Source organism: Macrotis lagotis, chromosome 4 (assembly GCF_037893015.1).
Source record: "Macrotis lagotis isolate mMagLag1 chromosome 4, bilby.v1.9.chrom.fasta, whole genome shotgun sequence".
NCBI lineage: Eukaryota > Metazoa > Chordata > Mammalia > Peramelemorphia > Peramelidae > Macrotis > Macrotis lagotis.
In genome coordinates, this window is record NC_133661.1 from 270,535,383 (window position 1) to 270,561,530 (window position 26,148).

At 37.8% G+C, this 26,148-nt stretch overlaps 1 protein-coding gene across 1 annotated transcript in view; it reads right to left on the reverse strand.

Annotated features, from left to right (window-relative positions):
• The window catches only part of NIN (ninein), a 422,635-nt gene that overhangs the window by 361,108 nt on the left and 35,379 nt on the right, over positions 1-26,148 (reverse strand).

Below are 26,148 nucleotides of genomic sequence, written 5' to 3' on the forward strand. Positions count from 1 at the left end.
GAATGTATCCTAATCATGTATACAAAATCTGACTCAAGGTTCTCATTAAACAATCAAAAGTTGAAAAACAATCTAAGAATTGGGCAACAAGATTAAGGAAAACTATATACTTTGTTCTTCCTTAGAGTAAATTTTATCATAGGAAACAAAAGCAAGGGGGAAAAAAGATGCCCCTTATAATTTATAAATTCAAATCTGACATTTTCATTTGATATGTTTCAGATATATTTAACTACACTATCATCAGTTAATATCAGGAATAGTGAAACTTTTTCTATAATGGATGGGTCTAAAATATAAATAATTCACTCTACAAAAGAGACATCTTTGATATTGATTGACCTTATCAATTTGGTGGATGACCTGAAAATTACACATTATTAGGAAAATAAAACATCCCATATTTTAGTTATGTAAAGAATTACAAAATACAAAAAAATGGTAAATTCCTAGATTCTACTTTTATTTTTGTCAATAGAGTTAAATTGAACCTCTGAAGAATAAAACATAATTTACTATTTGATGGCAACAACCCTAACTTTGCTTCTCTAAATTCAGGGATAGGAATTACTGATGAATCATGTGAGCAAATAATTAAAATGAAAACAGCTGACGAGAGAAAACTTTATAGGAAAAAACTACTATATCTTTCTTATCATCAAAAAGGAACTTGAATAAGTAGTCACTACATACTTTGTTTGGAAGGGTTGATGACACCATTTCAATGCTCCAAAATGTTCAAGATTAAAACACTGGAGACATCTTTGATTTTTCTTTTGTTTCCTACAACCTTTTTTCTTTCCCTTACATTTACAGACTAATTTTCTAGATTTTTTGATTTTTCTATTTCTCTCACAATCTTCCTCACATTCACTTCCTTTTTATTACCATAGCCAACATCCTAGCTTAGGGTCTCATTATTTTAATAATCTCCTAAATGTTCTTATCACCAGTCTAAACTCCCTTTCCAAATCATCTTTAAGATTCAACTCAACAAACATTTAAGCATATAGTAAGTACAAGACCCTTTACAAAATACTGGGGATATAAAGACAAAGGGGAAATGATTTGATACATAGATCAAAAAAAAATTTTTTTGGAATTACTTTTTATTTATTTATTTATTTATAATTTAGCCTTATTTTGTACAAATGATTTTTTATACATTACTAAAATATACTTGTTTAAGAGTAAACATAATACCCCCAAAAATATAGACCTGCATGAGCAATAAAGTAAAGGAGAGAGAAAAAATTTAAAATAAAATTAATAATAATAATAATAATAGTAGGTGTGGCCAGGTTGCACAGTGGACAGAGCACCAGCTCTGGAGCCAGGAGCACCCAAGCCCAAATCCAGCCCCAGACACCCAACAATCACGCAGCTGTATGACCCCAAGCAAGCCACCCCAACTCATTGCCCTGCAAAAACCAAAAAACATAAAATAAAAGACCCAAAATAAAATAAAATAGTAACAACAACAATAATAATACTAATAGTAGGAGGAGGAGGAGGAGCAGCCAGGTGGCAGACAGAGCACTGGCCCTGGAACTGTGTGGTCCCAGGCAATCCACCCAGCCCATTTGCCCTGCAACCCCCCCAAAAAATAATAATAATTAAAAATGTGCTTCAGTCTATGTTCCAATACCTCCAGTTCTGCCATGGGTGGATTGCATTCTTTATGATAAGTCCATCACAAAAGCTACTTCCATATTTTTTCACCATTACCATTGCTGATTGTAACTCCCTCCATTCGTACTTCTCCACTACCATATACTACATTTTCTCTTTCCTTTCACTCTGCCTCTGCTGTAGGGTAGCTGAGTGGTGCAGCAAACAGATCCCTGGCCCTGGAGCCAAGAAGCCCTGGGCCCACATACCAACCCTTAGGTCCAGCATCCACCTGGACCTATGGTCCTGGACAGGCCATCCAATCCCAGCTCATTGCAAGAAGTAAAAAAATAAAATATGTTATATCTTACCACTCTTCCCCCATGGTCCATCCTCGACTCCATCACTCACATCCCTTCCCCTTCCCCTGTCCCCCTTCTCTCCTTCTTACTCCAGATGTCTATACCATATTGAGTATATATATGCTGTTTCCTCTCCTAGCCACCTCTGATGACAGTAAAGATTCCCTCATTCCCCTTTGCCTTCTCCCTTCCATATCATTGCAATAGCTCATTGTAATAAAAAAATCTTATTATATGAAATATCTTAGCCTATTGTACCTCTCCTTTTTCTTTCTCCCATTACATTTCTCTTTTAGCCATTGAGTCCATTTTTACACCATATTATATCTTCAAATTCAGCTCTCTCCTGTGCTTCATCTATAAAAGCTCCTTCTAACTGCTCTATTAAATGAGAAGGTTCATATGAGTATTATTAGTATCATTTTTCTATGCAGGAATACATGTAGTTCATCATCATTAAGTCCCTCATATTTTACCCTTCTCCTCCACTCTCTATGCTACATCTGAGTCCCGTATTTGAAGATCAAATCTTCTGTTCAGCTCTGGCCATTCCAACAATAACATTTGAAATTCCCCTGGTTCATTGAAAGTCCATCTTTTTCCCTGGAAGAGGACATTCATTTTTGCTGGGTAGTTGATTCTCGGTTGCATTCTAAGCTCTTTTGCCTTCCGGTATATTATATTCCAAGCCCTATGAGCTTTTAATGTAGTTGCTGCTAAGTCTTGTGTGATCCTGACTGCAGCTCCACAATATTTGAATTGTGTCTTTCTGGCTGCTTGTAATATTTTCTCTTTCACTTGGGAGTTCTGGAACTTGGCTGTAATATTCCTGGGGGTTGGTTTTTTTGGGGGGGATCTCTTTTTCAGGGAGATCAGTGGATTCTCTCCATTTCTATTTTGCCCTCTGCTTCTAGAATATCAGGGCAATTTTCCTGTAGTAATTCTTTGAAAATGATGTCAAGGCTCTTTTCCTGATCATGACTTTCAGGTATTCCAATAATTTTTAAATTATCTTTCCTAAGTCTGTTTTTCCAAACCAGTTGTTTTTCAGTGAGATGTTTCACATTTTCTTCTAATTGTTCATTCTTTTGGTTTTGAAGTATTGTGTCCTGATTTCTCGTAAAATCAGCAATCTCCCTCAGTTCTATTCTTTGTTTGAAGGATTTGTTTTCCTCAGAGAGCTTTCTTATTTCCTTTTCCATCTGGCCAATTCTTCTTTTTAAAGTATACTTCTCCTCAATAACATTTTGAATTGTTTTATCCATTTGACATATGCTGGTTTTTAACATGTTATTTTCTTTAGCATTTTTTGGATCTCCTTGATTAAGCCACTGACTTCATTTTCATGTTTTTCCTGCACCTCTCTCATTTCTTTTCCCAATTTTTCTTCTATCTCCTTCACTTGATTTTCAAAGTCTTTTTTGAGCTCTGTCATAGCCTGTGCCCAATTTCTGTTTTTCTTGGAGTCTTTGGATGCAAGAGCTTGTACTTCCTCATCTTCAGATTGAGTGTTTTGATCCTTCTTGGGTCCATAGGCAAAGTATTTCTCAATGGTATTCCTCTTTTTTCTCTGCTTACTCATTTCTCCAGCCTATGCCTGGTTTTGGGCTGCTTCCTGAGCTTTTGAGTATTATTGGGACACCCCCACACACAAGGATCTCAGTGTGTGGGGATCTCTCTTCCCTCCTGGTCTGTGAATGACCACAAGCACAGCCCTCTGCCACAGGGATGAGGTGGGGGGGGTGCTGCTGTTCTCTGGGGGCCTAGACTGCAATCAGGATCTGAATGTGGTCAGGGCCCCAGAGTCCTGTTCCAGGGACAGAGGACAGGGTTCAGCATTCTCCCTCGCCACTCCTCTCCCTAGGCTCAGCACTCATGCCCTGGGGGCTCCTGCTTACATGTTCCGCCTGCTTCTGGTTCCTGGATCTGGGCTGCCATGGCCATGCTGCTCACTGAGTGCCCTGAGGGCTGGGCTTCACTCTCTTTCTCTGGCAGTGTTCCCCCCCATGATCTCCCAAGTTGTGCCTGGTGCTCCCCAGTATAGGTCAGAAAACTGCCCCCACTGCCATGAGCCGTGGCTCCCAGCACCCTGGGGCTGACTCTGGGAGGCTGAAATTCCTTCACTCTGGCAGGCCGCCCCTCTAAATCCATGGAGCGGAGCCTTTCCACTCTTTTCCAGGTTACCTGGGGTTGGAGAACTGCCTCACTGGATCCCTCTGTGGATTCTCTCTCTCGAAAATTTAGTTAAGAGTCCTTAGTTTATAAGTTTTGAGAAAGAGCACCTAAGAGATGATCCTTTCCTGTCACCATCTTGGCTCTGCCAGATCAAAAAATTAAAGAGAGAAAAAGGGAGAGAACACTAACATTCAGGAGAAGGAAGGTAAGAGATACTAGGAAATTTTCCTATTAAAAGACAGAACCTAAGCTAAATCTTAAAAGAAACTAAGGTTCCAGGAAAAAAATAGATGGAATGTCAAGTTAGAGGAAATAGCAAGTAAGTTAATTTGGCTGAAATGTTGGATACATGACAAGCAGTGATGTCAAATAAACCTGTAAAGGTAGGTGGAACAAGATTGTAACAGAGTTTTAAATGTTAGACTAAAACATTTGCAATAATAAACCATTGAAGATTTCTGAGGGGAGCACTATGATCAAATCTCTTAGAACCCTAAATATACTGCCTACCAAACCTTACTCTTGTTTTTTATCATTGTTCTTAACATAAAACTTAAGTCATAAAGACACTACTGGTTTACTGATTCTGTAGATTACCCAAACTGAGAAGGATATCAAACATAGAAAGACAGAACCAGAATCCAAGTTCATAATATTCTACAGCAATAGACTGAATCTAAGAATAAATTCACAGGGTTTAAATGGAAAGTCTTATGTTTGGGGTAAAAAAATATAAATTTTACAAGTATAAGATGAGAGAGGTATGATTAAATAGCAGGTTTTAGTGGACTGAAAATTCAATACGAATCAGTAGCATGACCAGCCACACAAGTTAATGTGATCTTGAACTACAGTAACAGTTTCCAGAAATAAGACAATGGTTGATCTGTTTATATTACATATGGCATATTGTGTTCAATATGGGGATCTTGGTTTAAAAGGCCATTGATAATCTGAAAATCATACAAGTTAGTTCCACTTAGGACAGTGAGAGAACTTATGTACATTTAATCTGAGATATGGTTAAAGGAATTGAGAATATTTCGCATGGAGAACAGAAGACTCAGGAAATACATAATCAATTAATTAATAAATATTTATTAAACACCTATCATGTATCAGACATTGTGAGATACAAATACAAAAAATGAAAAATTCCTAAATGTAAGGAGATTGTACATTAGATGGAGACAACAATTGTATATATAAGTATGTTCAAAATAAATATAAATATGTGCAGTTGGAAACTGGGCAGTTTGAAAAGGAGGGCAATAGTAGTTGAGGGCCCTGAGAAGTCTTTTTGTGGAAAATGGTACATGAGGGGGCGGATACATGGCACAATGGATAGAGTACCGGCCCTGGAGTGAGGAGTACCTGAGTTCAAATCCGGCCTCAGACACTTAATCATTACCTAGCTGTGTGGCCTTAGGAAACCACTTAACCCCACTGCCTTGTAAAAACTAAAAAAACAAACAAACAAAACAATGGTACATGAGTCAATCAATAATCATTAAGTGGTTCTTAACTAAATGTACTAGAATATGTGATAAGCAATGCAAATATTAAGATAGAAAGAAAAAAGTCCCTGCTCTTAAAGAGACAATATGTGAATATCTATTAACATATAATATATATATGTGTGTGTTATATATATATATATATATATATATATATATATATATAGAGAGAGAGAGAGAGAGAGAGAGGAGAGAGGAGATGGAAATCAGTCTTTTAGAGAAAGGCATTAGCAGTTGAGGGGATCAGGAAAAGCCTGTAAAAAGTGAAATTTGATTTGAGTATTGAAGGCAGTCAGGGAAATGGGGTAGATCATTTCATACTGTGGGTCAGCTAGTGAAAAGACACAAATATGTAAGAAGGAGATATGTACAGGGAACTGCTAGTATGCCAGTTCATTGGATTATAAGATTTATATAAGGAAAGGGCAAAAAATTTTGCATAGTCTTTGATCCAGCAAAATCACTACTAGATCTATTATCCCAAAGAGATCATTAAAAAAGGGAAAAAGACCCACACATACAAAAAAAAATGTTTATAGCAGTTTTTTTGTGGTGGCAAACAATTGGATATTCCCCCATCATTTGGGGAATGGCTAAACAAGTTGTGGTACATGAATGTAACGAAATACTATTGTTCTGTGAGAAATCATGAACAGGCAAACTTCAGAAAAGATTGGAAAGATATGAACCAATACTGAGAGAAGTAAGCAGAACCAGGAAAACACTGTACACATCAGCAGCAACATTGTAGGTGATCAAATATGATGAACTTTGCTCTCTTCAATAGTACAATAATCAAAGACAATTTAAAAGACTTGTGATGGAAAATAACATCCACATTCAAAGAAAGAACTAGAAAGTCTGAATGCAGACCAAAATATACTATTTTCCATTTTTAAACATTTTGTTTTATTGTTTTTCTAATCCTCTCAGTTGTTTGTTCCCTTTTGTTTGTCTTTCACAATATGACCAATATGGAAATATATTTAACATAGTTATACATGCATAACCACATTACTCACTGTCAAGGGGAGGAGGAGGGAAAAGAAGGAGAGAAAAATATGGAAGTCAAAATGTTAAAAAATGAATGTTGAAAGGAATCTTTGCATATAGTTGGAATAACAAATAAATAAATAAATTTAAATTAAAAAAAAGATGTGTGAGGAGCAGTCAAGTGAAAGTAAAAGGTAGAATAGAGTTTATTCATGATCATGGAGGTAACAAATATCTTCTGGAGCTCTCTGAGCAGAGAAATGATGGGCCAAATCCTAAGGAATGACATCTTTAGAGAGTGGCAAAGTCAACAAAGCAGAATAGCATAAACAAGTACAGATTAGCTTCCCAGCAGTCCCATCCAAAAAGATCTAGAAAACAGCAAAACAACTTTTGATCAATGAAATCATATAGTTCCAACCTATGTCACCAATATGGTGACAGTGTCATTGGAATTCTGTGGACACTGAAAGATGGAGACTGACCAGGAGTGTGTTCAGGAAAATAACAAGTACAAAGGAAGTACAAAAGAACCTAGACTATACACCAGGACAAGAAACAAAGGGACCTTGACCTTCTGCATGGTGTGAGAACAGGTGTCAATTGCCAACTGTTGTTCTCAAACCAGTTCTGAGTTATAGATTTAGGACAAACAGGGGAGAGAGGTACTTGGGCCTAGGGATGATGTTCCCAGGGTGAGGAACTGGTCATGAGCAAAAGGTTGTGTACCAAGTTAGGAATAAGTTTAGAAATAAAAGAGTAGCAGTGTCACTCTAATTTCAGCAGCAGAATGGGGTCTCAGTTCTTACCTCTTTGCTCAAACTAAAGTCTGAAATTCTGTCATTCTGAATAGCAATTCTAACCAGTTGACAGTAACTGAGTCCACTGCAACTTCTAACCAGGAGCAAGGTCACAGTTCAATTACTCAGGCCAGGGACTTGCAGAGAAGCACAATGGCCAAATTTTACCTTGGAAAAGCCACTTTAGGAAGACTGCAAGTTTGCAGATCCCCAGACAAAGTAGTCTCTGAAATCCTAGGAAAACATACATTCAATAACACCAAGAAAGCAGAAAAAGAAACCAGAGGACAAAAGTTCAGGCCAGACATTGTCCTTGGAATTACATTGAGAATGGCCCTAATAAAGTCTAAAAGCAAGAAGCCAGTTAAAATAAATGAGGAAACAAACTAACCAGAAATCACTATAAAATACAATTATGGTGAAAGGGAAGAAAAGAATGGTTCCTACATAGGGAAAGTTTCAAAAAAAAACCATATATTGGGCACAAGTCCAACCAGAATGCCTTGAAGATAAGAAGTGAGTTTAAAAAAATAGCTAAAAATGATTTTGAAAACCACATGAGAATACTGCATTTGGGGAATGATGGGGGGGGGGAAGATAGCTATGGAAAAAACAACTTGGCATAAAAGGTACAAAATGCACTGAGAACCTTCTCTCTAACTTTCCCTCATGTCCCCCTAGAATGCACTCCCTCCTCCATTTTGACCATTGACCTTTCTGGCTTCCTTTAATTACCAACCAAAATACCACTTTCTAAAGGAAGATAACTCTTCTTAATTCAGTGATGTTCTCTGTTAATTATTTAATTGTTATTCTGTGTATATGTGTGTATATATATATATATATATATATATATATATATATATATATTTCTTTGCGTATTATTTCCTGTTAGATTATAAATTCCTTGAGGGAAGGGATATTTTTTACATCTTTTTATATCCCAGAGTTTAGCACATAGCCTAGCACATAGAAGTAACCTAATAAACATTTACTGATTGAGAACTCTGCCCAAGAAAAGAAACTATGGGACAATTATTAACTGAACAAATAAAAGCTATAAATTCAGGTGACGATAAGAAATATTTAAAAAGTTAAGACTGAAAATTTAAGAGAAAATAAAAGTCTCTTAGTAAATGAAAATGACATATTGCGTCAATTCATGTGGAAAACACATTGTGGAAATAACTTAAGAATCACCCAAAAAAAAAAAAAAGACTAGCTGTTGCGTTTCAAAAATCATAAAAGAAAACTGAGTTGATCTTTCAGATGCAGAAGGCAAAATGGAAAACATCCATTGGTTAACCTCCTGAATGAAATTACAAAATGAGAATGCTCAGGCATATTACAGACCTAACCTAGAGCACCAAATAAATAAAATTATAGTGAGCAGGCAAAAGAAAGAATTCAAGTACAGAGGAACTACAAATTTAACCATAGCAAAGAAGCAGAAAACTTAGAATACAATACTACAGAAGGCAAAAATCTAGGCTTTCATCCAAGAATAACTTTGCAAGCAAAACTAAGTATAATATTAGGAGTGGATCTTTAAGGAAATTTAAGACTTCAGGCATTCTCATATATAAAAAGATCAGAGGTGCATAGAATTTCTGAAATAAAAACACAAGATTAAAGAATTTTTTTAATTTTTAAACCTAGAATGTTTTAAGCTATAGTATAATGGAATAATGGACCATGTTTATCATCAGGGATCATAGGAGAAAATCTCATGAGAGAGTACAAAGAAGTAGTTTTTATATGTTTACATGATCTTTTAAAAAGACTAGGAAGGGAAGGGAAAATATGCTAGGTAGAGGAAAAGAAGAGAAAGGGTAGGGAAAATAATCTCCTATAATTTGGATGTGCAAGTAGAAGACAAAGAGGAAGGGGTGGGGAAGAACAGGTAACACTTGACCCTCATTCATATTGTGTGGGAAAGTTCCTGGTGAAGTCCTCTCAGGGTTAAGAAACATTTTTTTCAAGAAAACCTTGCATTCTAAAGGAGGCTCAGTGCCACCTGCTTTATGATAAGGCTATTTTTGCAAACTGGAAGGACATTCTAACCATAGACATTGCTTCATTTTAGTTGAGATAATTATGAAAGTCCTAAATTACCTCACCATCTGGTAGGGAAAATATCATGAAAACATTTCATCTTTTCTTCATATCTGTTGCTGGGGTAAATTTCAGTGAATAGATTATACCCCCAAAAGCCCAGTCAATGGGATAAAGGAGAGGAAGGTTAGGGAGAAGGGGAGAGACTCTATAGATTTTTGCTTAACTGTACTTTGGGTGCACCTTTTGACTCTGCCATTTTTAGTGTGAGATTTTTGAGTTGGCCCTTTATTAGGAAAGCAAAGAAACAAAAATTTTGTTTTGTTCAAATGCAGTCTCTGAAGATTTTATTTAGTGTATTTTTATCACACATAGATTTGATGCACTGGTCAGAAAACAATACCCTCATTAAGACTCTCCTGGACACAGATATGAGCTGGTGCCATGCTGAATATTTTCAGCAGCTCCTGATTTAGTGCCCAGGCATATTCCTTGAGGAGTGAGGGAAGAATCCTAATGAGAGACTTAGACTGAGAAAAATTGAAAAACCAGAAGACCTCCAGAGGCAGCACTATAAAGGAGACAGGACCCACCACAGGAGAAGACCCAGAGATGGCACTGTAGGTTCATAAGTTTGTGTATACTTGCCTAGGTAAGCAAGACCTGTGGGTCTGGAATTTGACCCAGACAAAATCAGTGAGCTCCTGGGTGACCCGACCCCTGGCAAACTTAAGCAGCTCTAGACTGCAGATCAATCGAGTCTGTACGGCATTGTAAAAAAAATGGCAGGGGTGGAAATACTCCCAAACAATTAATACAATTTGCAGTGAGAGATTCCAAAGAAGTTCAGGCAGTATGAGGCCCATAGGGATAAGAAAGGAAGGTATTGAAGTGCCAGCTGAGAGCTCTAGGGTCTAGACTTAATAATTGGAAAGAAATAGCAAAGGAAAGAGGAAAAGTGCAGAAAATGATTAAATACTATTGATTGTTTTCTTCTCTGCTATTCAGTGCTGCCAAATGCCTTTTCCTCCTCCTTCCTCCCCATGCTTGCCTGGCTCGCTTATCTGTCAACCCTGAAGAGGAGCAGGCTAGAAGGAAGGGTTTTTAACTGACATATTTATCAAGAAATAAAGCAGATATAATTTCAGACAAAAGGATGTGGGTCTAGAGATCAGAAGTTAGTGTCACCATAAGGACAGGCCTTCTAGTTCAGTTATGGAACATACTTATGAAGAGGTTTTTGTATGTCAGGGAATACTCCAGGTACTGGGGAACTTGACTGCTTTTTGTACAAGTTTAGAAAATAACCCTATTTAGTGTATTCTGATGACAGGAACCCAGAGGGAGTCTCAGAGTAGATAAATGTGTAGGGAAGGGGGCTGATTGATTATGACCCCCCCCATCCAGATTATAATTAGTATTTAGTCCTTGTGAACTAATTTCATTTGGAGATATAATTAGATGGAATTACTATTTTAGATCACGGGAATTTTAATTGACTTTTGTTGTGTCTAATATCAGGTATAATCATCCAAGAAGTGTTCTTAGGTCAATGTCCATTTCAATGGAGGTTTGGAGACTACATGTGTAATAGATGCATTGGGATAAAAAAGTTGAAGAAGCTTTTCAATGCAGCATGAGGTTGGACCCTTTCTGACTTGACTTCCCCAAATGTGACATTTGAATAATGTCTCACTGGATAAATCTAAAACTTGGCTTAAGGCATTTCATTATCCTATCCACATGACCTCTGCCTGGAAACTGACACTCAAAATGATATCTATAAAGGAATTTTCCTTTGATATCCTGGATCTTTACAATAAATTGCTATAAGCAAATCTGATATAGAACTTTTAGGTCAATTGGAGTTTAATAGCTAGATAGGCTAATGTGTGGTTTTATGTATTGACAAGAATTAAGATCTCCCTTGATTTTTTCCATGTTAGAAAGGATATTTAGGTAAGAATAAAATGGTGTTTGTAATCTCAAGACAATTCTGTGAAATAGCAGTTTCAAGTTCTACTTTAAGCAAAGGAAATATAAGTCAATTTAGTATTTCAGGAAAAGAATCACCTATAGTATATTTAAGAAACATTTTGGGAAGAAGGAAGAATTTATTTTAGTTAAGGATGCTTGAGTTATTATTTTAATAAGGAGCAAGAGGTTGAGACTGTCAGTATGCCACCTGTTGGACATTCTTCATACTAAGATGATCATCTAATGTATAAGTTAAAGCTCAAATTAATGTGGCAATTTTCAGCAAGTTCACTTGTGCAATGAAACAATTATGGAAGTTTTATTTTTGTTAGCGTGGAACATGACAGTAAGTCAAAATGGTAAATTGTAATAGCTCTAGAATTTTATTGTCTAATGATGAAAACATGAGTCTAAGTCTGATAAGACTGTTGTGTGTAAGAAGTTCTTTTAGGGGGCAGCTAGGTGGCACAGTGGATAGAGCACTGGCCTTGGAGTCAGGACTACCTAAGTTCAAATCCGGCCTCAGACACTTAATAACTACCTAGCTGTGTGACCTTGGGCAAGTCACTTAACCCCACTCCATTGTCTTGCAAAAACCAAAAAAAAAAAAGGAAGAAGAAGAAAAAGTTCCTTTATCAGAAGATAAGTCAAACTGAAGAGAACTTTTTGGAATGGACTCTGAACAAACAGAAAGATATTGAAATGTCTTCAGGGAAAAAGAGAGAGATCAAACCAGTTCATCTTCCTCCATCTTGTGTCTATGGGTTGTTTCATCAGTGGGGATTCCAAGAAGAAGAAGATAGATCCCAATTGGACGGGAAGAGAGAATAGAACCTGAGGGGGATGATAAATGTGAAAATCTTGCTGAGGGAATGTATCAAGGATAATATGAGAGGGCTTCAGATACAAATATATATATATATATATATATATATATATATATATATGTACATATATATATATATATATATATATATATATATATGTATTAAAAAAGGGGAAAGGATTGTGTGGGAGAGTGCCTGGAGAAGTCCTCTCAGAGTTAAGAAATGTTTTTGTCAAGAAAACCTTGCATTACAGGACGACTAGGTGGTGGAATGGATAGAGCATGGGCCCTGGAATTAGGAGGACCTGAGTTCAAATCCAGCCTCAGACATTTAACAATTACCTAGCTATGTGATCTTAAGGAAGGTCACTTAACCCCACTGCCTTGCAATGCTCCCCCCCCCAAAAAAAACCTTGTATTCCAAAAAAAGCCTCAAAGTCACCTGCTTTATGATAAGACTATTTTTGCAAACTGGGAGGACATTCTGACCATTAGACATTACTTCATTTTAATTGAAAGGATATTATGAAGGACCTAAATTACCTCACCATCTGGTGGGGCAAATATCATGAAAACATTTAATCTTTTCTTTCTGTCCTGTTACTGGGGTAAATTTCTTTTTTTAATTTATTTTTATTAAAGATATTTGAGTTTTTACAATTTCCCCCCCAATATTACTTCCCTCTCCCCCCCACCCCCACAAAAAGCAATCTGTCAGTCTTTACTTTGTTTTCCATGTTGTACCTTGATCCAAATTGAGTGTGATGAGAGAGAAATCATATCCTTAAAGAAGAGACAAGAAGTCTAAGAGGTAACAAGATCAGACAATAAGATATCTGGTTTTTTTCTAAATTAAAGGGAATAGTCCTTGAACTGTGTTCAAACTCCACATCTCCTTATCTAGATACAGATGGCACTCTCCTTTGCAGAAACCCCAAAATTGTTCCTGCTTGTTGCACTGATGGAATGAGAGAGTCCTTCAAGGCTGATCATCACCCCTATGTTGCTATTAGGGTGTACAGTGTTTTTCTGGTTCTGCTCATCTCACTCAGCATCAGTTCATGCAAATCCCTCCAGGCTTCCCTGAAATCCTGTCCCTCCTGGTTTCTAACAGAACAATAGTGTTCCATGACATACATATACCACAGTTTGCTAAGCCATTCCCCAATTGATTTCCAGTTCTTTGCCACCACAAACAGGGCTGCTATAAATATTTTTGTACAAGTGATGTTTTTAACTGGGGTAAATTTCAATGAATAGATCATATCCCCAAAAGCCCAGCCAATGGGCTAAAGGGGAGGAGGATTGGGGAGAAGGGGGTAGGAACTCAATATATTTTTACTTGACTGTACTTTAGGTGCAGCTCTTTGGCTCTTCCTACTTTTGGTATGAGATTTTTGAGTCTGCCCTTTCTCAAGAAAGCAAATAAACAAAAATTTTCTTTTGTTCAGATCTAGTCTCTGAAGATTTTATTTAATATATTTTTATTACACACAACATCAGAATTGGTGAAAGGAGGAAAGAATACTCACACCAAGAATTGGGTACAGTAGAAGAATAACCACATAGAAAATACATAAATACAGTTCACTAAAAAAGAAAGGAAAGAGGGAATTAAAATGGGAAATAAGAGATGTATTTGTCCTAAATAAAAAAACTTTATATAATAATGATGCATCTTGAAAAAAGTTTTAAAAGGAAAGGAAAAAGATAAGAGGTTATAATGGGAGGAGAGTGATGGAAAGAGAACAGCAGGAAAACAGAAACAGATTTCAACCAATTCACAACATTAGTGTAAAGTAACCTCTTTCTGCCTTCTTTAGAAGGAAAGGATGAGAATTAAAGGAACTCTGATCAACACTGTGACCAACTGTGATTCCAGATTGGATTTACAATAAAACATGTTACTTGGGGGCAGAGCCAAGATGGCAACAAGAAAGGATCGAGTCTTAGGCGCTCTCTGATAAAACTAATAAACTAAGGACTCTAACTAAACTTTAGAGAGACAGAAACCACAGAGGGACCCAGTGCGGCAGCTCTTCTACTCAAGGTAACCTGGAAAAGAGCAGAAAGGATCTGCTCCCAGGGTCGGAGGGGCGCCCACCAGAGGGGTGGAACGCCAGAGCAAAAGAACTTCAGTCTCCCCGAGGCAGCCCCAGGGTGCTGGGAGCCCCAGCTCACAGCAGTGGGGGAGTCCTCCGGAGCTACACCCCAGGGAGCACTGGGCACAAAGTGGGGGGAACAGTGGGGGACCTCTGCCAGAGCGAGCATGTGGAGCCCAGCCCTCAGGGCCCACAACAAGCAGAGTGGCCTGGCCACCTCAGCCAAGATCCAGGAAACAGAAGCAGACGGAGCTGGTAAGCAGGAGCCTCCAGGGCATGAGCTCATTTTGCTGAGGGAGGGGAGTAAAGAGAGAGACTGCAGAGCTCTGTCCTCTGCCTCTGGAACAGGACTCTGGGGCTCTGACCACATTCAGAACCTGATTACAGTCTAGGCCCCCCCCACAGAACAGCAGGGCTGCCTCCACCTCAGCCCCGTGGCAGAGGGGGGCACATATGGTCATTCACAGACCAGGAGGGAGGACAGAGCCTCACACACTGAGACCCTTGTGGGAGTGTCCCAAAAGCTCAGGAAGCACCCCAAAACCAGGCCCAGACTGGGAAAATGAGCAAGCACAGAAATAAGAGGAAGACCATTGAGAAATATTTTGCAACTGAGCCCAAGAAGGATCAAAATATTCAGTTTGAAGATGAGGAAGCACAAGCTCCTGCATCTAAAGACTCCAAGAAAAACAGAAATTGGGCTCAGGCTATGACAAAGCTCAAAAAAGACTTTGAAAATCAAATGAGAGAGTTAGAAGAAAAACTGGGAAAAGAAAGGAGAGAGATGCAGGAAAAACATGAAAATAAAGTCAGCAGCTTAGTCAAGGAAATCCAAAAAAAATGCTGAAGAAAATAGCATGCTAAAAACCAGCTTAGGTCAAATGGATAAAGCAGTTCAAAAAGTTATTGAGGAGAAGAATGCTTTAAAAGGCAAAATTGGCCAGATGGAAAAGGAGATAAGAAAGCTCTCTGAGGAAAACAAATCCTTCAGGTGTAGAATTAGAACTGAGGGAAATTGCTGATTTTACAAGAAATCAGGACACAATACTTCAAAACCAAAAGAATGAACAATTAGAAGAAAATGTGAAACATCTCACTGAAAAACAAATAGTTTGGAAAATAGACTTAGGAAAGATAATTTAAAAATTATTGGAATACCTGAAAGTCATGATCAGGAAAAGAGCCTTGACATCATTTTCAAAGAATTACTACAGGAAAATTGCCCTGATATTCTAGAAGCAGAGGGCAAAATAGAAATGGAGAGAATCCACTGATCCCCCCGAGAAAGAAATCCCAAAAAACCAACGCCTAGGAATATTAAAGCCAAGTTCCAGAACTCCCAAGTCAAAGAGAAAATATTACAAGCAGTCATAAGGACACAGTTCAAATATCATGGAGCTGCAGTCAGGATCACACAGGACTTAGCAGCAACTACATTGGAAGCTCCTAGGGCTTGGAATATAATATACCAGAAGGCAAAAGAGCTTAGAATGCAGCCAAGAATGAACTACCCTGCAAGGTTGAATGTCCTCTTCCAGGGAAAAAGATGGACTTTCAATGAACCAGAGGAATTTCAAATGTTCCTGTTGGAATGGCCAGAGCTGAACAGAAGGTTTGATCTTCAGATGCGGGACTCAGGTGAAGCATAGAAAGTGGAGGAGAAGGGGAAAATATGAGGGACTTAATGATGATGAACTGCATGTACTCCTGCATAGAAAAATAACACTGATAATACTCATATGAACCTTCTCAGTTAATAGAGCAGGTAGAGGGAGCTTTTGTAGTTGAAGCACAGGAGAAAGCTGAATTCGAAGATAAAATATAGTGTAAAAATGGAGTCAATAGAAAAAAAGGGAAATGTGATGGGAGAAAGAAAAAGGAAAGAGGGAATAGGCCAAGATATTTCCTATAATAAGATTTTTCTTTATTACAATGAGCTATTGCAATGATATGGAAGAGGGGAGGCAAGGGGGAATGAAGGAACCTTTGTTCTCATCAGAGGTGGCTAGGAGAGGAAACAGCATATATACTCAATGGAGTATAGACATCTGGAGTAAGAAGGGGGGAGCAGGGGGAAGGGATGGGGATGTGAATAAAGGAAGAGAGGATGGATCATGGGGGAAGAGTGGTCAGATATAACACATTTCCTTTTTTACTTCTTGAAAGGGGCTGGGATTGGAAGACCTGTCCAGGACCATAGGGCCAGGTGGATGCTAGGCCTAAGGGGTGGCATGGGGGCTCAGGGCCTCTTGGCCTCAGGGCCAGGGACCTGTCTGCTGTGCCACTCAGCTACCCTACAGCAGAGTCAGAGTGAAAGGAGAGAGAAATAATAGTACATGGTAGTGGAGAAATAAGAAAGGAGGGAGTTGCGATCAGCAATGGCAACATTGGAAAAATATGGAAGTAACTTCTACAATTAACTTACCATAAAGAATGTGATCTACCCATGACAGAGTTGTTGGTGTTGGAACAAAGACTGAAGCACATTTTTTATTATTATTATTGGGAGAAGATGCAGGGCAAATGGGGCTGGGTTGCCTGCCTGAGATGCATGGCAGCGTGATCATTGGTTGTCTGAGGCCGGAATTGGACCCGGGTGCTCCTGGCTCAAGGGCCAATGCTCTGTCCGCCACCCAGCCACCCCTACTATTATTACTATTTTATTTTATTTTGGGTCCTTTTTTTTTCTTCTTTTTGGTTTTGCAGAGCAGTAGGGATCGGATGGCTTGCATGTCACACGGCTGGGTGATTTTTGGGTCTACAGGGCTGGATGTGGGCTCGGGTGCTCATGGCTCCAGGGCTGGTGCTTTATCCATTGTGCCACCTGGCCATACCTACAATTATTACTACTATTATTTTTTTTAATTTTAATTTTTTTCTCTCCCCTTTACTTTATTGCTCAAGCAAGTCTATATTTATGGGGGGAGGGGGTATCTCGTTTACTCTTAAACAAGAATATTTTATTAATGTAAAAAAACATTTGTACAAAATGAAAATTAAAAATTAAAAAAAATAAAACATGTTACTCAACTACTGATAGAAAGTTGAAGGAATGAGAGTGAAGTTTGGAACTGTTTTTAATGTGGCCAATGAAGGTAATTTGTTTTGGCTTGACTAAATATGTGTGAAAAAGAGTTTTGTTTTTCTTATTTTCTTAACTGGGGAGAAGTAGATAGGATGTTGAGAAGGTGGGTCTTTGTGAAAAAAATACAAAATTTTAAAAACAAAGAAAATCACCTTAGAAGTTAAATGCAGCAGAGGGAGTAGTTAAAAACCCTGTTGCAATATTTTAGGCAAAAGATGATGAGGAGTAGAATTGTGAATGTGTTAGGGAAAAATAGGCTGAATATATGAGACATTGAGGAGGTTGAAAAACAATAATGGGCAATAGAATCTAAGAGAGAAGTAAGAATGACACTGTAGCTGTAAATCTAGGAGAATGCTTAACAGTATTCTTTAACAGTAAGAGAAAGGTAGAAGAGGAATGCAGTGGTTTTGAGGGGAGATAATGAATTGTTCTTTTTCCTGTTCAAAGACATCTAGTTTGAAAAGTCCAAGAGGCAGAAAACGATTTGTTTCAATAGATCAGGAGAAAAAATAATGCAGGAAATATAAATCTGGGAATCATCAGCATAAAAATCATAAATGAGTTGAAGGAGATAATGAGATCACCAAGTAGAAAGATACAGCAAGAAAAGACGGTACAAAAGAGAAGTTTGGAGAATATCCAGGATTAGTAAATGTGTGTGTGTGTGTGTGTGTGTGTGTGTGTGTGTGTGTGTACACACACACACACACACACACACACAAATTGTTCATATATCTTAGATACCAAATCCATAACAGAGAATTTGATATAAAGATTGTTTCCTTCATTCAAACACTGTCCTCCTTGGTGCAATAATTTTGCTTGTACAAAAGCTATTCAGTTTCTAATAACTGAAGTTACGTAATTCATCTTTTATAAGATAAATTTCTATCTTTTGCTTGGTTAAGAATATATCTCCTACATCTCACACCAGATGCCAAAATAAGGTTGAAATGGGTACATAATTTAGACATAAAGGGTGATACCATAAATAGTGCAAGGAATAGTTTATCTGTCAGATCTATGCAGAGTGGAGAAATTATGATCTGAGAAGGCATACAGAGCATTATAAAATACAAAGTGGATAATTTTGATTACATTAGATTTTTTTAGTTATTTTTTACATCACTTGCTTTTATTTTTATTTTTTAATGTATTTATTTATTCTTATTTTGTACAAATAATGTTTATACATTAATAAAATATTCTTGTTTAAGAGTAAACATAATAGCCCCACCCCCACCCCCCAAAAAATATAGACCCGCATGAGCAGTAAAGGGGAGAGAAAAAAATTAAAATTAAAACTAAAAAAAAATAAAATAATAGTAATAATTTTAGGTATGGCCAAGTGGCACAGTGGATAGAGCACCAGCCCTGGAGCCAGGAACACCTGAGCCCAAATCCAGCTCCATACACCCAACAATCACCCAGCTGTGTGACCCCATGCAAGCCACCCCAACACCATTGCCCTGCAAAAACCAAAAAAAAAAGACCCAAAATAAAATAATAAGAATGATAGTAGGGGCAGCTGGGTGGCAGACAGAGCACTGGCCCTTGAGCCAGGAGCACCCAGGTCCAAATCCAGCCTCAGACACACAACAATCACCCAGCTATGAGGCCCCAGGCAAGTCACCCATTCCCATTTGCCCTGCAACCCCCCAAAAAAGAATAATAATAAAAAATGTGCTTCAGTCTGTGTTCCAACACCACCAGCTCTGTCACGGGCAGAACACATCCTTTATGATAAGTCTATCACAAAAGTTACTTCCATATTTTTCCACCGTTGTCATTGCTGATCACAACTCCCTCCATTCGTACTTCTCCACTACCATGTACTATATTTTCTCTCTCCTTTCACTCTGTCTCTGCTGTAGGGTAGCTGAGTGGCACAGCAGACAGATCCCTGGCCCTGGGGCCAAGAGGCCCCAAGCCCACATACCACCCCTTAGACCCAGCATCCACCTGGTCCTGTGGTCCTGTACCGGTCATATTCAATCCCAGCCCCTTGCAAGAAGTAAAAAAGAAAATGTGTTATAACTGACCACTCTCCTCCCATGGTCCATCCTCTCCTCCATCATTCACATTGCCCCCCTTCCCCCATCCACCTTCTGTCCTTCTTACTCCAGATGTCTATATTCCATTGAGTGTGTGTGTGTGTATATATATATATATACATATATATATATATATATGTGTATATATATGTATACATATATATATATACTGTTTCCTCTCCTAGCCACCTCTGATGAGAGCAAAGATTCCCTCATTCCCCCTTGCCTTCTCCCCTTCCATATCATTGCAATAGCTCATTGTAATAAAGAAAAATCTTATTATATGAAATATCTTAGCCTATTCCTCCTCTGCTTTTTCTTTCTCCCATTACATTTCCCTTTTGTCTATTGACTCCATTTTTACACCACATTATATCTTCAAACTCAGCTTTCTCCTGTGCTTCATCTATAAAAGCTGCTTCTAATTGCTCTATTAAATGAGAAGGTTCATATGAGTATCATTAGTATCATTTTTTCTATGCAGGAATACATGTAGTTCATCAGCATTAAGTACCCTTCTCCTCCACTCTATGCTTCACCTGAGTCCTGCATCTGAAGACCAAACCTGTTCAGCTCTGGCCATTCCAACAGGAACATTTGAAATTCCCCTGATTCATTGAAAGTCCATCTTTTTCCCTGGAAGAGGACATTCAGTTTTGCTGGGTAGTTGATTCTCGGTTGCATTACGAGCTCTTTTGCCTTCCGGAATATTATATTCCGAGCCCTACGAGCTTTAATGTAGTTGCTGCTAAGTCCTGTGTGATCCTGACTGCAGCTCCACGATATTTGAACTGTGCCCTTCTGGCTGCTTGTAATATTTTCTCTTTGACTTGGAGTTCTGGAGAACTTGGCTGTAATATTCCTGGGGGTTGGTTGTTTTTTTTGGGGTAGGATCTCTTTCTCAGGGAGATCAGTGGATTCTCTCCATTTTTATTTTGCCCTCTGCTTCTAAGGTATCAGGACAATTTTCCTGTAGTAATTCTTTGAAAATGATGTCAAGGCTCTTTTCCTGATCATGACTTTCAGGTATTCCAATAATTTTTAAATTATCTTTTCTAAGTCTGTTTTCCAAACCAGTTCTTTTTTCAGTGAGATGTTTCACATTTTCTTCTAATTGTTCATTCTTTTGGTTTTGAAGTATTGTGTCCTGATTTCTCGTAAAATCAGCAATCTCCCTCGGTTCCATTCTACACCTGAAGGATTTGTTTTCCACAGAGAGCTTTCTTATCTCCTTTTCCATCTGGCCAATTCTGCTTTTTAAAGTATCCTTCTCCTCAATAATTTTTTGAACTGCTTTATCCATTCAACTTATGCTGGTTTTTAGCATGTTATTTTCTTCAGCATTTTTTTGGATCTTCTTGACTAAGCTGCTGACCTCTTTTTCATGTTTTTCCTGTATCTCTCTCATTTCTTTTCCCAATTTTTCTTCTATCTCCCTCACTTGATTTTCAAAGTCTTTTTTGAGCTCTGTTATAGCCTGAGCCCAGTTTCTGTTTTTTCTTGGAATCTTTAGATGCAGGAGCTTGTGCTTCCTCATCTTCAGATTTAGTGTTTTGATCCTTGGGATCACAGGCAAAGTATTTCTCAATGGTGTGCCTCTTTTTTCTCTGCTTACTCATTTCTCCAGCCTGTGCCTGGTTTGGGGGTGCTTCCTGAGCTTTTGAGTATTATTGGGACACCCCTCCCCACAAGGATCTCAGTGTGTGAAGCTCTGTCTTCCCTCCTGGTCTGTGAATGACCACAAGCTCACCCCTCTGCCACGGGGCTGAGGTGGGGGTGCCCTGCTGTTCTATGGGGGGGCCTAGACTGCAATCAGTATCTGAATGTGGTCAGAGCCCCAGAGTCCTGTTCGAGGGACAGAGGACAGAGCTCAGCAGTCACTCTCTGCTCCCTCCCTAGGCTCTGCACTCATGCCCTGGGGGCTCCTACTTACAGGCTCTGCCTGCTTCCTGTTCCTGGATTTGGGCTGCCAGGGCCATGCTGCTCGCTGTGTGCCCTGAGGGCTGAGTTTCACTTGCTTGCTCTGGCAGAGGTCCCCCCACAGTTCCCCCAAGTTCAAGTTGTGCCTGGTGCTCCCTGTGGTGTAGGTCAGGAAACTCTCCTGCTGCTGTGAGTCTCAGCTCCCAGTGCCCTGGGGCTGCCTCCCGGAGGCTGAAGTTCCTTTACTCTGGCAGGCCCCCCCTCCAACCCTGTGGAGCCAAGCCTTTCCACTCTTTTCCAGGTTACCTTGGGTTGGAGAATTGCCTCCCTGGATCCCTCTGTGGGTTCTGTCTCTCAAAAATGTAGTTAGAGTTCTTAGCTTACAAGTTTTAAGAGAGCGCACCTAAGAGACTATCCTCTCTTGTCACCATGTTGGCTCTGCCCCAATTACATTAGATTAAAAGGCTTTTGCACCAACAAAACAAATGCCACCAAGATTATAGAGAGTGCAGAAAGTTGGGAACCAATTTTTATAGCCAACATGTCTGATAAAGGACTCATTTCTAAATCATATAGAAAACTGAATCAAATTTATAAGAATACTAATCATTCCCCAATGTCAAAGGACATGATTGGGCAGTTTTCAGATAGAGAAATTAAAGCTATATTTAGTCATATGAAGAAATACATTAAATCATTGATTAGAGAAATGCAAATTAAAACATCTCTGAGGTAGCACTTAACATCTATCATATTGGTTAACCTGACAGAAAGGGAAAATGGTAAATGTTGGAGGGGATGTGGGAAAACTGAGATACTAAAATACTGCTGGTGGAGTTGTGAACTGATCCAGTCATAATGTGGAACTAGGCCCAAAGAGCAATAAAACTGACCCAGAAATACCAATACTATGTCTATATCCAAAAGAAATCACAAAAAATGGGAAAAGTTTCACATGTTCAAAACTATTTTTAGCAGCTCTTTTTGTAGTGACAAAGAATTGTAAACTGAGGGGATGCCTATCAATTGGGGAATGACAACAAACTGTGATATGAATGTGAACTATTGTTCTATAAGCAATCATGAACAGATGAATTGCAGAAAAATCTAGAAACATTTACATTAACTGATGCTGAGTGAAGTGAACATAACCAGGAGAACATTATACACATTAATGGCAACATCAATGTGATGATCAAATATGATAGACTTAGCTCCTCTCAGCAGTTCAATAAGCAAAGACAATTCTTTAAGAATTGTGACTAAAAAATGTCATCCACATTCAGAGAAAAAATAATGGAGTCTAAATGCAGACCAAAACATACTATTTTTACTTTTTAAAATTCGTTTTATTTTTTCTTATGATTCTTTACCCCTTTTGTTTTGATTTTTCTTTAACAACATAGAAATATGTTAAAAATGATTGTGCATGTATAACCCTATGTCAAATTTACTCACTATCATGAGAAGGGGGGGGTTGATGAAGAGAAAAATGTGGAACCCAAAATCTTACCAGATAATGAACGTTGAAAATTATCTTTACATGTAATTGAAAAAAATATGTTTTTAAAAGAGAATCATCAGCAGAAAGATGTAATGAAACCCATGGGGGTTTGTGAGATCACCAAGTGAAATATTATTAATATTACTGAAGGAGAATAGAAAAGAGTTGAGGACAGAACCCAAAGGGACCTACAATTAGAAGGTGTGACCTGGATGAGATTCCAATAAAGGAGAATGAGGAGTAGTCAGATAGGTAAGAGGAGAACCAGGATAGATCGCTATCTGAAAACCTAGAGAAAAGAGTACCAAGAAAGTACTTTGACATCTTTGAAGGGTGTAGTGAGGTCAAGGAGAATGAAGACTAAGAAAACCTCATTGAATTTGACAACTAAGAGATCATCGGTAACTTTAAAGGGAACAATTTCAGTGGCATGATAAGATCAAAAGTTAGACTGTAAATGGTTAAGAGAGTGAAAGGAGAACAAGTGAAGATATCTACCATAGACAGCCTTTTTTTTTTTTTTTTTTTTTTTTTTTTTTTTTTTTTTTAGTTTTTGCTAGGCAATGGGGTTAAGTGGCTTGCCCAAGGCCACACAGCTAGGTAATTAAGTGTCTGAGTCCAGGTTTGAACTCAGATACTCCTGACTCCAGGGCTGGTGCTCTATCTACTGTGCCACCTAGCTGCCCCTAGACAGCCTTTTAAAAGAGATTAGCTACAAGGGGCAGAAAAGACATGGGAGATATAGAAGAGAGCAATATAGATCCCTAAATATTTTATGCATTCTATAGTTATATGGAATGGTATTTCCATTTCTAATATTGTCTCTTGTGTTTTATTATTTTTATGTAGAAATATTACTGATTTTTGAGGATTTATTTCATCACCTGAAACTTTGTTGAAACCATTGTCTCAATTAGTATCTTTGCTAATTCCTAAGATTTTCCAAGAGATAATTTTATCTCCTCTTTAGCTATTTTTATGCTTTAAATTTCTTTCTCTTGTCTTATTATTGTTCTTAGTATTTCTGGAACTATATCAAATAATAGTGGAGAGATAGTAGGCAACCTGCTTTTTTACCATATTTGTTCACAAAGTTCTGTTATATATCCATTGCATTTGATGTTTTCTTTAATTTAAGATAAATTCTTTTTTAAAAAATTAATGTCTATACTTTGTGGCATTTTTAGCTTAAAATACTTTGTCAAAGTCTGTTTTCTGTATTTATCAAGATGGTAATGCTGTTTTGAAAGGTTTGGTTTTTTAAATTATTAATTGTATTGATGGTTTTTCTAACGTTGAACCATAATGAATGATTTTTTTACTGTTTCATTATATTTGATAGAATTGTATTTAAAATTTTTTGATATTGGCCTTGTTTTATCTTTCCCTAGGTTAGATATTAAGACTATATCTCATAAAATGATTCTAGTGGATTGCTACTCTCTTCATGTGTCTTCCTGGAGTGTATGATATGCTCTCTCATCTCTGCCTTTTGAACAGGCTTCCCAAATGCTAGAGAGTGGAAGCACTCTTCCTATTCTACTACTAGATGCTATGGTCAGCCATTGGAAAAGGAGAAGAGAGAAATCTCTTCCTCTTTTGTTCAGGGGTCTCCTCCACAGATAACCTGCTTTTCAGCACTCATGCAAGCAAATTCTTGAAAGGAGAAGGGGAGAGTTGAAGAAAAGACCATCTTTTATTAGACAGTGGAGGTTGTCTCAGAGAAAATTGTTCACAATTCTTAAAGAAATTAGGAATTAATACCTTATTATCATAACATCTAGTCATCCATGATTATTTCCCCAGACTTTATTAACTAAAGGTCTGGGGTATGCGTGCACATGTATGTGTGTGTGTGTGTGTGTGTGTGTGTGTAAGTAAATCTTATGGTAAGGCTGCAAAATACTTGATCCCTTCCACTGCACGGATCTATAGACAACATTAAGGGGTCACTTTGGTATAACCCAATCTCTCTCTACTCAGTGCTCTCTTGAATATACCACAAAGTTAATAAATATTAAAAACAGACAGTAGCTAGTCCAATTGTCTCATTTTGTAGATAAAGATTATAAAAACTTGCCAGTTTCCTATCCAATGATGACCAAGGTCTTTAGTCAAAGATGGATATGTTGTCAAGATAATGATCCTTGTTCAATTGTATTGGTTTCTGAGGTCCTATCTAAGATCCTAAGAGTCTGATTTGACTTAAGGTCACTTAACTAGCTAGAATATGGGTTTCTTAGTTCTTTTCATTAAAATCATGTTCATTCTCCATATTAGAATATTTCAACCTCTTTTTGAGGAAGTAAAGGAATTTCAAATTCTTATATTATGAAGTAGGAATTCTAATCCTACTTATGTTCCACAGAACATACTCTAGTGTTTCCTATGTTCCTATACCTAAAATTAATTGTTTCCTCTCCTCTCCTTTTTCCCTTACCAATTGTTTTGCCTTAAAGAAACCAGTTATAAGCAAAGACACAAAAGACCTAAGACCTCAGAGTAAGGTTCACAGTAAAGAAAAGAACCACCATGTATTAGGATAATAGAAACTGGGTGTCATGGTGGCACAAATACTGTAATCCCTATTAGTAGGAAGGTTGCTGGTTAATTCCTTCAACTTGAGAATTTTAAGATTCAATGTGGTAAATAGATATGATGTCTATACTAATTCTGGCACCAACATGAGTACCCCCTCAATAATGGGTTAATAACAATTGCTTTAGGAGGAAAAAACTAGCCCAGGTTGAAATTAGAACGTGTCAAATTTGGTTCACATGCATATTAGCATTGGTATCCAGGCCAATATATTTCCAGCCTGGAAAATATAAGGAGAACCTGTCTCAAAAAATAAGCAAAACAAAAATAAATAAAGTACTTAAAACCCAGAAGTCAATCTTGATTGAAATGAAATGAATCCTAATATTTACTGCAATCTAACTTTGGTTAATGCAAATTTCTGCTTTTCAGAATCTTAATACTAGACTCCATTAACTCCAAATTTAGTAATTATGCAACAAAGTACAATTTCTTTTAACTTCTCTAAAGTTACTGAGCCAAATGAATGGAATGTGAGGGGGGGACTTGTTTGGTCACCAATTGACTATGTAACTTTAATCTACTTAAGTGCTGTTGTCTCATTTTCCTTCCCCATAAGAGGACTG